The 15,908-nt window shown below is 42.3% G+C and overlaps 1 pseudogene; it reads left to right on the plus strand.

The window, feature by feature from the left end:
- Positions 1 to 1,711: 1,711 nt before the first annotated feature.
- LOC144505391 (putative G-protein coupled receptor 139) lies at positions 1,712 to 11,477 on the plus strand (annotated as a pseudogene).
- Positions 11,478 to 15,908: the final 4,431 nt, after the last annotated feature.

Genomic DNA, 15,908 nt, shown 5'->3' on the forward strand with positions numbered 1-15,908 from the left:
GCCTCGTGCTTTTTATTCATGAATAGTTCGTGTGTCCTCTGCTTCTTTAGTTGTTGTGTTCTCTACTTCATACTCTTGGTTTGTCCCAGTTTGGACGATTTGATAAATGTGCGATGCAGAAAGGAAGTTAATAAATATATCAAGCTCACAGAATGACTCATGAGTGTTGATTTTTTCTAATATGGGATAGATGAGGAAAATCTGAGGAGGATACACGAGATACTGGCTCGTTTCGCTGTTCCAATCATGCACAGCCACGACAGCCGAACAGCAGGTATAGTTTCACAGTAAAGGCTCTTGAAATATGTCTCACGAAACATTGCAGAACCGGTCAATCACGGGGTTTGAAGCCAACTAACGCTACACAGTCCCATCAAATGCTTCAAGGACAAAACCAAATGGTCGAGCAACAGAGTAAATCATTCACTACAATGTCTAAGGGAAGAGGACGTAGGTGGGTAGACAGCGATGACGGGAGTGTCAAAAATCCATGGGCTTCTGAAGGAGGTTGATGAGGCGGCTTGAAGCAAATGGACGGAGACATTGTGATCGAGAGAGAGGTGGAGAGAGAAAGTGTGTGTGTGTAAGCGAGAGTGAGGGGGGGGGGCGTTATTAGAGGGATATCGAGAGAGCCAGAAATGAGAAGGGAGATGCATTGAAGTAATTTCATGCCGTCAAACATTCCAAGCCTCTTCAAATATGTGTTCTAAATCAAAATCTTTACAATTCATGGAGATAATCGGATAATTGGATGGACGGTGAGCTTCGTATTACATGACAGGCAAGAGAGATAGGTTGAGTGGCTTATGGATACAAAGTGTTCCACTCAGGGAGCTGCAAGCTACACTGGTGGACTGAATGCAAATGCAAAACAATGGGGGAGGTGAACCAATCTCCTGGAATTAACTCAAAATACTGCGATGCTGGAATCTGATGCAAAAACAGAAAATGCTGGAAAAACACAACAGATATGACAGCATCTGCGTAGGCAAAACAAAGCTGAAGTTTCGAGCCTGGACAACCCTTAGGCAGAGGCATCCTGGAGGGTTGTGTGGAGTGTTGAAAACTATAACGATGAGAGGGAGGGTCGAAGGCTGAAACATTTTGCTGAGGGAGGGTTGAACATAACGCAGTTTGTTACAGAGCTAGGGCGTTTGCTCCACTCAGTGGAGGTTATAAGTGGGATTTCACGTTCAGGAGTGATTTCAGAGATGCAGAGAATGATACGGCACGAGGAACTTAAAGAGGTGGGACTGACTCTGCAGATAGAACAAAGAAAAAAGAACAAATTACAGCTCAGGAACAGGCCCTTCGGCCCTCTAAGCCTGCACCGACCATGCTGCCGGACCTAACTTAAACTCCCTAACTTTCCGGGGGCCATATCCCTCTACCCATCCTATTCATGTACTTGTCAAGACGCCCCTTGAAAGTCACTACCGTATCCGCTTCCACTACCTCCCCCGGCAATGAGTTCCACGCACCCACTACTCGCTGTGTAAAACATCTGCCTCTTACATCTCCTTTAAACCTTGCCCCTCGCACTTTAAACGTATGCCCCCTAGTAATTGACTCTTCCACCCTGGGAAAAAGGTCCTGACTATCCACTCTGTCATTGCCTCTCACAATCTCGTAGGCTTCTATCAGGTCTCCTCTCAACCTCCGTCGCTCCAGTGAGAACAAAGCAAGTGTCTCCAACCTCTCCTCATAGCTAATGTCCTTCATACCAGGTGACATCCTGGTAAGTCTTATCTGTACCCTCTCCAAAGCCTCCACATCCTTCTGGCAGTGTGGTGACCAGAATTGAACACTATTACAAGTGCGGCCTAACTAAGTTTCTTTAAAGCTGCAACATGACTTGCTAATTTTTAAACTCAATGCCCTGACTGATGAAGGCAAGCATGTCGTATGTTTTCTTGACAACCTTCTCCACCTGCATTGCCACTTTCGGTGACCTGTGTACCTGTGAACCCAGATCCCTTTGCCTATCAATTCTCTTAAGGGCTCTGCCATTTACTGTATATTTCCTATCTGCATTAGACCTTCCAAAATGCATTACCTCACATTTGCCCGGATTCAACTCCATCTGACATCTCTCCGCTCAAGTCTCCAACTGATCTATATCCTGCTGTATCCCCTGATGTTCCTCATCGCTACCTGCAAATCAGCTAACTTTTGTGTCATCAGCAAACTTGCAAATCAATCCAGTTACATTTTCCTCCAAATCATTTATATATATATTACAAACAGCAAAGGTCCCAGCACTGATCGCTGAGGAACACCACCTCTCACAGCCCTCCATTCAGAAACATACCATTCCACTGCTACCCTCTGGTCTTCATTGACCGAGCCAGTTTTGTATCTACCTTGCTAGCTCACCTCTGATCCCGTGTGACTTCACCTTCTGCACCAGTTGACTCCGAGATGAGCTCCTAATCTTCTAATCGCATAGTCATCTTTTTTTGATTGGCATACATTACAGCGATAAGTAGGGTTGTAGGACTGGAGAAGTTTATTGAAATAGAGATGGATGAGGATGTGAAAGCTCTTTAAAACAAATATAAATTATTTAAAATTTAATTGTTTCTGGTCAGAAAACAACGCAGTTCGGAATATTAGGAGAGTTATAGGTACATGGGACTTAGTGTGATTTTAGTCACAGAGTTTGATGCTTTCGAGGATATGGAGGGTAGAAACCCAGAGAATAGGAGGAATTGCCTTGGACCAGTCGAGTCTGGATAAATGACAGAAATGGATGAGGTTTTGCACAGCAATTACACTGTGACAGGGTTTATCTGAGACAGGGACACTATTAATATTCTGGGGGTTACCAATAACAAAAACTGAACTAGGTTAACCATTTAAATAATGTGGCGACATGAGCAGGTCAAAGGCAAGGGTATCCTGGAGGAACTAACTCACTTTCTGACTACCCAAAGCATTATAAGGCATTATTCTGGAGTATAATGGAATGCTTCCCATGAAAGCTTGACACATTCAGGACAAAGCAACCGGCAATGTTGCTACCTCTTACACAACCATTCAATACCTCTGCCACTGATGAGAATTGGCAGCCGTATGCACCACTTACAAGTTTCCTTAGCCAACAACTTCCAAACACATGACCACTACCATCCAGGAAGTCAAGAGCAATAGGTAACTGGGAACACTGGACTCACCGTCCTGACTTGGAAATATATCACTGCTTCTTCACTGCTGCCCGGACAAAATCCTGGAATTCACTCTGTAACTGAACTGCGGGTGTGCCTACAACTCAGGGAATGCAGCCATTTAAGAAATCAGTTCTCCACCATCTTCCCAAGGGCAACTAGGGTTGGGAACTAAATACAGCAAAGGGCAGTAACGTCAATATCCCATATTAGTTTTTAAGATGTAATGGGGCGGCCTTATGGAGAGAAAAAAAAGACGACTATGCGATTAGAAGATTAGGAGCTCCTCTCAGTGTCAACTCTCAAGATTCTGTGTAACGGCTGATGAGGAACAGTTTCCAGAGACAGGGGTGGATTTGGTGAAAATTCAGCAATCAAAGCAAATATACCTCCTCCTACCAAACACCTAGGTTTCTCTTCCCCTTGTTCCACCTCTCCCCACCACCACCCCCAGTCCGTCCCACCCCTCCCCTAGTCTGTGGAAGGTCACAGCTGCCCAACCAATCTCCTGGGCTATGGCTCGTGACGACATGATCATAAGAATACTCAACGACGGCCTGCGTTCCCAAAGGCGTGGAAGAGGGGTGTGTGGGTGACGGGGTGGGTAGTGGCCAGAAGATTGAAGGAATAAAAATTGCCATAGATCAGGTGCGATAAATGCGGAGAGCATAGGTTACATGTTGCTCCAAATTACTATACAAATAGATAAATAATAGATTAGAGTCATAGAGGTTTACAGCATGGAAACAAGCCCTTCGGCCCACCTTGTCCATGCCACTCTTGTTTTTTTAACCCCTAAGCTAATCCCAATTGCCCGCAATTGGCCCGTATCCCTCTATACCCATCGTAGCCATGTAACTATCTAAATGCTTCTTAAATGATAACATTCTACCCGCCTCCACTACTATCTCTGGCAGCTTGTTCCAGACGCTCACCACCCTCTGTGTGAAAAAAAATTGCCCCTCTGGACACATTTGTATCTCTCCCCCTCACCTTAATTCTCACCTCATATTGACGCACTATGATTTCCAGCATCTCCTGCATCTCCAACGTTTCGATTTAGAAAAGCTCATTTTCTTTTACTGTTTCAGAATACCTGAAGAGTTGCGAAGAAAACAAGTAGAGGTGTAGGATATCATGTGCTTGCTGCTTTACAGCTTATCATTCAGGGAATATTCTGACTATCCTCTTGGCTCTTTCTTCTCAGTTCCTGGATATAAGGTTTTGTCATTTGTTCACATCTCCTTTACCTTTCTGCTTCCTCCTGTTAATTTACTTCGTAGAATCCATATGCTGCCTTCCATCATTGTCAAGTTGCCGTCTGTGAGTCCGCCTGCGTAATCACTGCAGGGCATCTCGAAATTTCTCGTGTTTTTGTCCAGTTGGTCGTTGTTGCGTTTCATTGTTTCTGCTTATTTATTTACCGTCCTCTGAATAAATGTCCTTGACCCTTTCACCGTGTCGTTCCGTCAAATTTATACCTGCTAATAATTTGTACTCTCCAATATATCCAGAGCGAACTTAAAGTTTAAAGTTGAAATTCAAGTCGCTTTTCTTCATACACATTGAACAAACAGATTATGACAGCCGAGTTAATTCCCATTTGATGGAATTTATAAATGCTATGATTGAATTGTATCCCGACCCAAACCCTTCACCAAATACTGGACAAGTTTGTTCACATACAAAAATAATTGGTGGCTGTTTAAACAACAATTGAAACTTTTCTTCAAGCATTTCTTAGAAAATGATGCAGAGGTAATGGTCTTCAATAACAACTTACAGGAGGTGGGTTTGATCTCCTCAGAGAAGAGAAGTTTCGGAGATTTAGATCTCGTGTTTTAATGAACAACATTTTATTTTAATGAACGGCCTTCACCCTTCAAGATCTTTCACTAATTCCTAACGTCAGAGTTCCCTATTAACAATGTGTCTTTACAGGATGAGTATAGCTGTTCTCTCTCCAATGGAAAACACATCATATAATGTTTGTATCGGAGCAGTTAGCCTCTGGCCTGTGTTGTCCTTGCTGATTAGTTTCTATGTCATGTAATCCGATCTCATTTCCCCTCTACTCAACAATGTCCTGCAATTTGCCCTTATTACCCAAATTGCTTCTATTTGATTCACGCTTCACATTCTCAGCCACTTTATTTAGCATCCTCGCCATGCTCTGGCTAAATCATGCGTTGATTCACTTGGCAGCAGTTTAAATCTGTGTCATTTAGACTGTGACGTGTTTTCCAATGGAAATAGTTTTTCTTTTCAATCTACCTGGTTATGATTTTGAAATCCTCTACCACAATTTATCTAATCCTTCTTTTCTGGAAGGAGATCAACTCCACCTTCTCCAATCGATGTTACTGAACACTCCAACCCTTGCAATATTTCTCCGAGCGTTTTACTCTTTCTCTACATCTCCCATACCCTCGACATCTGAATTGGGTGATTTGAACTCAAATATTTAGATTTTGAATCTTCCTCTAGCCTTGCCAGTCTCTGGTATCCTCATGTTGGCTTTTCACCTATCTATTAGAAACATTATAGATTCAATCTCTGTCATTTCCTTCTTTCACACAGGGCTGAACACTTTGCTTTTTTTTCATCAAATTTATGTTCCCCAGTCACATTTGTACTTTTCATGTGTGACACTTTCCTTCGCTTTCCAGAATTCTCTATCTCAATTTCAGCGAATTGATTCGGCATGAATACTTACTATAAACCAGAATTCCAAAGTGACATTGACCATACTTCCGTTTAGTCTGCTTCGCTACAGCCTTTGTATACTTTTTCCTTAACCTTTGTGCTTGTTTGGATGATGCAACGTCTGAGCTTCTGAAATGGTTTTCTTAACCTCAGAAGTTGAATCCCCACACTATGGTCTGAAACGACACGTGCCATTCTGCTGCATTTCCCAAATTGCTGTCCTCACCCCTTGCCCTCCAGAAAGGAATCTAGCATTTCACTTATTCGTTTCTTCAAACCCAATCTCCGCTACATGCAGCGTATCCTGCTGCTCCATTCTCAAATGTTCAACTTTATTCACAAACCACAGATTCTTTTTAGTGAAAGCTGAGGGTCGAACTGATAGAAGTTTACAAAATTATGAGGGCAATCGGTGGACTGTCTTGTCGGAGTCTTTTTTTCTCATGGTAGAAATGTCAATTGCTACAAGACATAGTTTTATGGGATAATGGGGAAACATTGAAAGAGATGTGAGAGGCAAGATTTTTCTTTTAGCCGAGAGGGTGGTAAGTGCCTGTATTACGCTGCAGGAGGAGGTGATAGAAGCAGATACAATAGCAATGGTTGAAAAGCATCAAGACAGATCGATACATGAATAGGCAGGAATAGAGGGATACAGACAGCGTAGAGGCAAACAATCCTTAGTTTAGAAAAGCATCATGTGTCGGCACAGGCTTGATCGGAAAAACAACATTTTTTTTTCTCTTTCGTGCCTCTCCCTGTTGCTCTTTCATTTCAAAATGTGCTACTTACAGACCTCCACCCAACTCCAGCCAACACAACCCTCCTCTCGTTCCTTCCTATTAACATGCAGGACATAGAACTCGTGTCCTTTCAACTAAGGTTATTAGGTCATCAGACCCAGAAGCAAGTGACCATTCGGCATAAAAATCATGTCTCACGATGAAATGACATAATTGCTGAAATGACTGATAGTGGCACGGTGGCACAGTGGCACGGTGATTCGACCAGCAGCCTCCTCGCGCTCGGACCAGCATTGAATTGCGGCCTTGGGTGACTGACTGTATGGAGTTTGACATTCTCTCCGTGTTTGCATGTTTTTCCTCTGGGTGCTCCGGTTTCCTCCCAAAATCCAACGATGTGCAGGCTCAGTCGAATGCCCAAGCTCTATTGCCCCTTATTTTCTCATGGTGACTAGGTTAGATTGATTAGCCATGGGAAAGCGTCGGGTTGTGTGCCTGGGTAAAATTCTCTGTGAGAAAATCTTTGCAGACTCAATGGGCCGAATTACCTTGTTCTGCACAGTGTGGACTCTATGATTCTATGACTTTGTCATTCGTGTACCAGGACATATTTGCCTCTCTATTTCACAGCATTCTGCAGTGTCTTTTAACATGAATAATGCTCTGCTTTTGTATTCTTCCTAACCAAGTGGGCAACCTCAAATTTCCCATATTGTGTGTAACATGTTCAAGTTTTTCCCCTTCACTTAATCGATACAGGAACTTTGTGTTCTCTTCATAACTATGTACTTTTCAACCTATCTTGGAGTTTTTTGAAGAATTGACTGCATCTAATTAATTCACATTGATTGCAAATCAGTCAACCAGAAAGTTTGACCCCTGTGAATTCACTACTTACTTTATACCAACCTTAAAACTAACTGTTTACCCCAATTCTATGATTCCAATTGATGAACCAAACCTATATCCACGCTAATCTATTAATACGGAGAGCAGCATGTTTACGTTTATGTTGATAATTCGAGAGGACAAGGGACGATTTCAACCATGATTAATGAACTCTAAGGATAGGATGAGATTACATTTGGCCCAGTACAACTGCAGTGCCAGTAAGGTGGGAGATATTGTCTGAAAAACTGGTGGCGTTAAGAGAGCGATTTCCTTTGCTAATTTGATTAATCCTGTCAATATGCATATGTAAATCACCCGTGATTACCGCTGCACTTTTCTCACAAGCCCTTATTATTTCTTGCTTTATACAGTACCCCGCTTCAGAAGTAATGCTGGGAACCTCAGATTATTAGGTCATCAGACCCAGAAGCCTGGATGTTCTTTTCTTTGTTTTTCTTTTATTTCCACCCAAATCGATGCAACATCTTAGTCATTAATGCCAATATAATTTCTTAATACAGCGTTGATGTCATACTTAACCAGTAAAGCAACCCCACCTCCTGTTCTATCCTGTCTGTCCTTTTAGAATACTGAGTAGCTTTGGCCATTCAACTCCCAGTCCTTGTCCTCCTGTTATCATTGAACTGACATGAGATCAAGGCATGGGAGTCATGATGGTTGCAGGATCATTATATCACTTCTGTTTGCTGTTTAATACAGTCTCCAATTTTGATTAATCATTGCATGTAATGACGCTTGTTCAATAAATGAAACAAGTACTGATTTACTTTAGTCTCAGTGCTTCATGTATTCCATCCACAGGGAATTTGTTCTGTTGTCATAATTTATTTGTTGTAATATAAGGAAAACAAGTTTTTGAACATTCTTGCAATATCTCCTTGGAGATCCAGGGAACGTATAAAGGCTAGTGTACATGAACGAATCACATCAGATATTAATTCAGTGGTATAATCTGCTGAACAAAGGGTGAGTGTCATTCCACACAGAAAATGCATCGACCAATTCAATGGGTCAGGAAAATATTCTATCTGCTTCTTGCATTAGTTGGTGTTCCGGGTAAGTAGCTAAAATAAGTTGTATCGTACAGATGTCTGCAAGCTTGTTTCTGCGAGATATCTGTTTCTTATAATGTTGCATTGTGTTGAATTTTCAGAATTATTTAGACTCTAATGCAACAAAGTATTTTTAGCAATTACATTTCCTGAATTATTCTTGTGGTCATATTCTGTTGCACCAACTAATTCCAGCTTACCCAGAATATCGTTGCTGTTGAATCAAACACCGAAGCAGGAAAAACAAAAATCGGGAAAGGAATTTCCAAGGCGATAAGTTGACATATGTTATACTGAATGTGGTGACAAACTGGAATATAGCATCTCACTCCAGTAATGATGTCTTAGTGTTTGTCAAACTAAAATAGCCCTGTGTTTGGATCGGTGATTTTATAGCAGACAAAAGTTTGTCAATGCACACTATAATTCAGTCTGGGAAGATACTTTACTCCCACAAAGGGAAGTTAATGATCGCATTGTCTGGTAACGATTGATCTGCTTCCCCAAGTGTGGTCCTGAGAATCATTAGGACCTGGGCGTAATATTTTTAGGAGGTTATCAATACAAATATTACGAGAGAAATCATGATATCCATGACCATGTAGTACTCAAAATTTAGATCGTAAAACGTGGAAACTCAACCCAGCTGGTTTACTTCAATCTTTATGTTCCACCTCAGAGCCTCTCCATTCCAGCCATTCTAATCTCCATTCCTTCCTCGCCATGGTGAAAACCCGCTCCATGAACAAGTTTTAACATTTCATAAACATTTTAAATATGCTCCGTCTATGTATGTACACTATGCTTGAGGAAGGATGAGAAGGCATTGGAAAGTGTATAGAGGAAATTCCCAAGACTGATTCCAGGGAAAACGAAGTGTAGCTATGTGGATAGTTTGGAGAGAGTTGGTCTATCTTCTTTGGAGAAAATAAGCCTGAGACGCCATTTAATGTGGGTATTCAAGATCCTGAAGGGTAGAGATAGACTGAATAATGGGAAACTGCTTCCACTCAAGAAAGCATCAAGAACTAGAGAAGAGATGCGACATCATCGGCACAAAGAGTGAAAGAGATGTGAGTTTATTTTCTCCCAAACTGTTGTTGGAATCTGGATTGAACTTCCTTTAAAAAATGCTGGAGGAAGATCCTTTCTAGGTATTGAAAGGAAATCGGCAGGCAAAATAAAATAAATAAAGTATAATGTTACGTGGATAGGACAGGGTTGTGGTACGAGGTTGAACGTTCTTTCAGAGAGCCAGTTCCTACATAATGGGCCGAAAGGCCTCCTTCTGTACTTTAAGTACTCTATGATTCTATGTAGTAGCAATTCCACGTAAACACCACTCATGGAATTAAGTACTGCCTGTGGAATAATTTTTGTGGATTCATAAATAGGTTCGCCTGGTTTTGATGAAACTGAGATTTGCACAGCCTCACAGGTGTTACAGGTATCTTAGCCACGTTCAAAATCTCAAACCCCTCGAAAATTTGAAGTTCTTTTATTGGGTCAACCCTAATCCTTGTCGTATCCATGTAGTAGAGACTCGTTATTTTTAGTTAAGTCGCACTTCGACGGTTTTGGTGTGGTTTCCATAATAATAAACATGGGCAAAAGATGTGATATTTATTTCACCTGAAGATAGGAACGCAAACAATGGGCAAAAAGTGTCGAACCACGTCTCAATAAAATAACATATCGTCTCCTATTTTAGTAATTTTCCATGTAGAAATTAATGCTGTGCTTTGATCATGCTTGAATATTCACATTATTATTCTTCTGAATGCAAATCAGTGAAACATCAATAGTTCCGTTCCATAATCCAGGGAATGACCCGAGACGAATCATGTTCTCGTATTTGAGAGAGTATTTTGAGTTTGCGAGGGAATCTGGAAACGGCCGAAACCCTAACCGTGCTTTATTGCTGCAAAAATGCATGCTATGTCCAGAAACGGAAGATGTTCCTTCGTGGCTTATGATATATGTTCCTCCTATCTTTTGCAGTTAACTCAGTGGCAATCGTCATTCTGTCCCACGGAAAATGCGGCCTTTCCAGTTGTACCACGTACTACCTGATGGCAATGGCCATGGCGGATCTATTGGTGATTATTACTGAGGTCATTCTCTACCGAATCAATTATTATTATTTCCCACAGAATTTCCTCAGCATTACACCTGTGTGTAGTGTTCACTATGTCCTGCTCCGTGCAGCCACAGACTGTTCTGTCTGGTTCACCGTCGCTTTCACTTTTGATAGATTTGTTGCCATTTGTTGCCAGACGCTAACATCGAAATATTGCACCAAGAAAACTGCATCCATAGTTCTAGGAACAACCAGTACTTTGCTCTGTTTAAAAAACATTCCCATCTATTTTAGATTTAAACCTAGAAGGATTGTCGACAATATACCATGGGGCTGTTCCAATAAACGAAGCTATTTCACTGACCCTAGATGGATTGGATTTACAGTTTTCGAAAAGATTTTAAACCCGTTGTCACCATTCGGGTTAATTCTGTTGCTCAACGTCCTGACAGTCAGACATATTCTAGTGTTCAGTCGAGTCCGCGAGAGACTGAAGCGCCAGAAAAAGGCAGATAAGTGCAAAGATCCAGAGATGGAGAGTTGAAGGAAATCTACAATTTTACTATTCACCATATCTGGCATCTTCATACTTCTGTGGTTGCTGTACGTTTTATATTTATTTGATGCTGCAGATGGCTTAGATGATGATTCCTTTTATATCTTTGAAAACATTGCATATATGCTGCGCAATTTAAGTTGCTGCACGAACACTTTTATTTATGTGGTAACTCAATCGAAATTCAGAGAGCAGTTAAAGTGGATAGTGAAATACCCTGTGATATCAATTTTTAAATTAGTTAATATAAGAGAAAAATGAAAGCAGCTCACTGATAACGCTTTATGGTGCAATAGGCGATCTTCGGAGGGCTGGACGTAAAGTATCTGGAAGGGGCAGAAACGTCAAAAAACTGTTAACGATGCGACAGGAGGGAATAGAGAAAGGGAGGATGAGAAACAAAATAGCAGCAGTGACATTATACAGAGAAGGTCCATGACCCAAGAGAAACGGCAGGCAATTCGAGGACCGGACAAAAAAAGAGTGGAAAAAAGCAGACCGAACAATATGCGGAGGGACACACACACGAGAAATAATTGGATGATTTATAGCAACTATGCAGGTGGAATCAGACATACGAAAGTGAAGCTGAAAAATGGCGAGTGGTGGCATGCAGATTATTCGAAGGAAGTAACGGCAGGTCTGTCTGTCTCTCTCGCTCTCTATCATTCATCTATTCATTCACCCATCCATCCACTCATCCATCCATCCATCCATCCATCCATCCATAAGACCATAAGACCATAAGACATAGGAGCGGAAGTAAGGCCATTCGGCCCATCGAGTCCACTCCACCATTCAATCATGGTTGATTTCAACTCCATTTACCCGCTCTCTCCCCATAGCCCTTAATTCCTCGAGAAATCAAGAATTTATCAATTTCTGTCTTGAAGACGCTCAACGTCTCGGCCTCCACAGCCCTCTGTGGCAATGAATTCCACAGACCCACCACTCTCTGGCTGAAGAAATTTCTCCTCATCTCTGTTCTAAAGTGACTCCCTTTTATTCTAAGGCTGTGCCCCCGCGTCCTAGTCTCCCCTGTTAATGGAAACAACTTCCCTACGTCCATCCATCCATCCGTCCATCCGTCCATCCGTCCGTCCGTCCATCCGTCTGTCCGTCCGTCCGTCCGTCCATCCATCCATCCATCCACCTATTCATCCATTCATCCGTACATCCATCCGCCGTCCGTCCACCCGTGCATCTATCTATCTATCTATCTATCTATCTATCTATCTATCTATCTATCTATCTATCTATCTATCTATCTATCTATCTATCTATCTATCTATCTATCTATCTATCTATCTTTTTATCTATCTATCTATCTATCTATCTATCTATCTATCTATCTATCTATCTATCTATCTATCTATCTATCTATCTATCTATCTGTCTATCTGTCTGTATGCCTGTCTGTCTGTCTGTCCGTCCGTCTGTCTGTCTGTCTGTCTGACTGACTGTCTATTAAAACACAAGAACATAAGAAAAAGGAACAGGAGTAGGCCATCTAGCCCCGCAGGCTTGCTCCGCCATTCAATAAGATCATGGCTGATCTGATAGTGTGTTCAGTTCCACTATCAGATCAGCCATGATCTCATTGAATGGCGGAGCAAGCCTGCGAGGCTAGATGGCCGACTCCTGCTCCCCATAACCCGTAATTCCCTTAATGGTTAAAAATCTATCAATCTGTGACTTAGACACATTTAATGAGGTAGCCTTTACTGCTTCATTGGACAGAGAATTCCAAAGGCTCACTACCCTCTGGGAGAAGAAGTTCCTCCTCAACTCTGCCCTAACTTGACTCCCCCATATTTTGAGGCTATGCCCCCTAGTTCTTGTTTCCATTGTAAGTGGAAATAACCTCGCTGCTTCTACCCTGTCTAGCTCCTTCATTATCTTATATATCTCTCTAAGATCTCCCGTCAACCTTCTAAACTCCAATGAGTACAGGCCCAGTCTACTCAATCTCTCCTCATAAGCTAACCCCCTCATCTCCGGAATCAACCTGGCGAACCTTGTCTGTACCCCCTCCAAAGTTAATATATCCTTTCTTAAATAAGGGGACCAAAATTGAACACAGTATTCTTGGTGCGGCCTCACCAGTACCCTGTGCAGTTGCAGCATGACCTCCTCCCTGCTTTCATACTCCATCCCTCTCGCGATAAAGGCCAACATTCCATTTGCCTCTTCATTACCTGCTGCACCTGCAAACTGAGTTTTTGCGATTCATGCACAAGGACCCCCAGGTCCCTCTGCACAGTAGCATGTTGTAATTTTTCACCGTTTAAATAATAGTCCATTTTACTATTATTCCTTCCAACGTGGATAACCTCACACTTACCAACGTTATACTCCATCTGCCAGATCCTTGCCCACTCACTTAACCTATCCAAATCTCTCTGCAAACTCTCTGTGTCCTCCACGCAATTTGCTTTCCCATTCATCTTTGTTTCATCCGCACTTTGTTACCCTACACTCGGTCCCCTCCTCCACATCGTCTATGTATATGGTAAATAGTTGAGGCCCCAGCACCGATCCCTGCGGCACGCCACTAGTCACTGATTGCCAAATGGAAAAGCACCCATTTAGTCCAACTCTCTGATTTCTGTTCGATAGCCAATCATTAATCCAGGCTAACACTTTACCCCCAACTCCGTGTAACTTTATTTCCTTTGTGAGGCACCTTATCGAATGCCTTCTGGAATTATAAGTACACCACACCCACCGGTTCCCCTCTGTCAACTGCACTCGTTATATCCTCACAATATTCCAGTAAATTAGTCAAACATGACTTTCCCTTCATCAATCCATGCTGCGTCTAACTATCTATCCATCAGTACATCTGACTGTCTGAATATTTGCCTGCTCGTATGCCAGCCCGCCTGTCTGTCTGCCTGTTTGTTTATCTGTCTGTCTATCCGTTCCCCCACCCATCTGTCTGTCTGTCTATAAATCTGCCGATATCTCTCTGTCCCTGTCTCTGTCTCTGTCTGTCTGTCTGTCTGTCTGTCTGTCTGTCTCTCTCTTTGTTTCCAGGTCACGCTCTTGTTGACCAAAAACCACATCAAACCTCACACATGCTTAAATCCCTCAAATCAGTAAAACAATTGCCTTGGAGTAAAGCCATATAAGAAGACACGGAACTCAAATTGAGAATCAGTAGTACTTTGCCCTCCCTAATTTGAATCCCCCATCAGCACAGAAATACAATGAATGTAATGTCCAATTGATACGAATATCTGTCAGGAGCTCATCACTTCTGCAGCAATCCACGCAATACCGACGGTGAATATTGCAATGATCTAAAATCATAGGTAAAGAAGTAGATTGAAAATATGTACATTAATGTTTCTCGTCCACACCCTCAGCAAAGTTAACTGGCAAACCTGGACACGCAGAAACCACTTCCTGACGAATGCCCACATCATCATTACCTTCTGTCATGTTACTTGTAATTGTTGCTGACTTTGAAGTTTTTCTGGAATCTGAGTCCTAAATTAACCGAATATATTCTGGTTTAAAATTATTTCCAATAACCACCTATGGTTGCTACCAAAGTTCCTGATATATATGGGAGTTCATGTTTGACAAATCATTGGAATTCCTTGAAAAGGTAACCAATAAAGTTGACAGGAGGAAACCAGTAGATATGGTATGTTTGGATTTTCAGAAAACGTTTGACGAAGTTCCGCACAAGAGATCATCGTGCAAGATTAAAGTGCATGGGCTAGGGGCACGTGTACTGAGATGGATAGAAAACAAAGAGTATGATTTAACGGCTGCTTTTCAAATTGGCAGGCAGTAAAGAGTGGGGTGCCACGCGGATCGGTGCTGGGACCCCAGCTGTTCCCAAAATATATTAATGATTTGGATGAGGGAACAAAATGCGACATCTCAAAGTTTTCAGACGATACCAAGTTGGGTGGGAGGGTGAACTGTGGAGAGGGTCAACTGTGAGGAGGGTCAACTGTGAGGATGATGCACAGATCTTTCATAATGATGGAAAGATTGGGTGAGTGGACAAATCAATGGCAGATGCAGTATAATTTGGATAAATTTGGAAGCAAAACAAGAAGACAGATTACTACACGAATGGCTGTAAATTGAGAGAGAGAGAGTGTGAAGCGAGACCTGCGTGTCTTTGTGCACCAGTCAGTGAAGGTAAGCTTGCAGTTGCAGCAGGCGGTAAAGAAGGCAAATGGCATTTTGCACTTCATTACGAGAGGTTAAGAGTAGGGTCGTGTTGTTGCAAATATGCAGCGCCTTGGTGAGGCCACACCTAAAGGATTGTGTGTAGTTCTGGTCTCTTTTTCTGAGGAAAAATGTTCTTGCTCTCAAGGGAATGCAGTGAAGGTTTACCAGGCTGATTCCTGGGATGGCGGGACTAATGTATGAGGAGAGATTGACTTGGGTGGGATTATCTTTGCCGCAGTTTAGACGAATGAGGGGGGATCTCATAGAGACGTATAAAATTCTAACAGGACGAGAAAGGGCAGATGCAGGGATGATATTCCCAATTGGAGGGGGAGTCCAGAACCATGGGCCACAGTTTGAAGATTCAATGCAGACTATTTACGACGGAGGTGAGGAGACATCTCTTCACCAAAAGAGTGGTGCACCTGTGGAAGTTGTTGACACCAAAACATTGAATGTATTCAAGAGGCGGCTGTGTATAGCACTCGGGGCGAA

The sequence above is a fragment of the Mustelus asterias genome, chromosome 16 (genome assembly GCF_964213995.1).
Source record: "Mustelus asterias chromosome 16, sMusAst1.hap1.1, whole genome shotgun sequence".
Classification (NCBI taxonomy): Eukaryota; Metazoa; Chordata; class Chondrichthyes; order Carcharhiniformes; family Triakidae; genus Mustelus; species Mustelus asterias.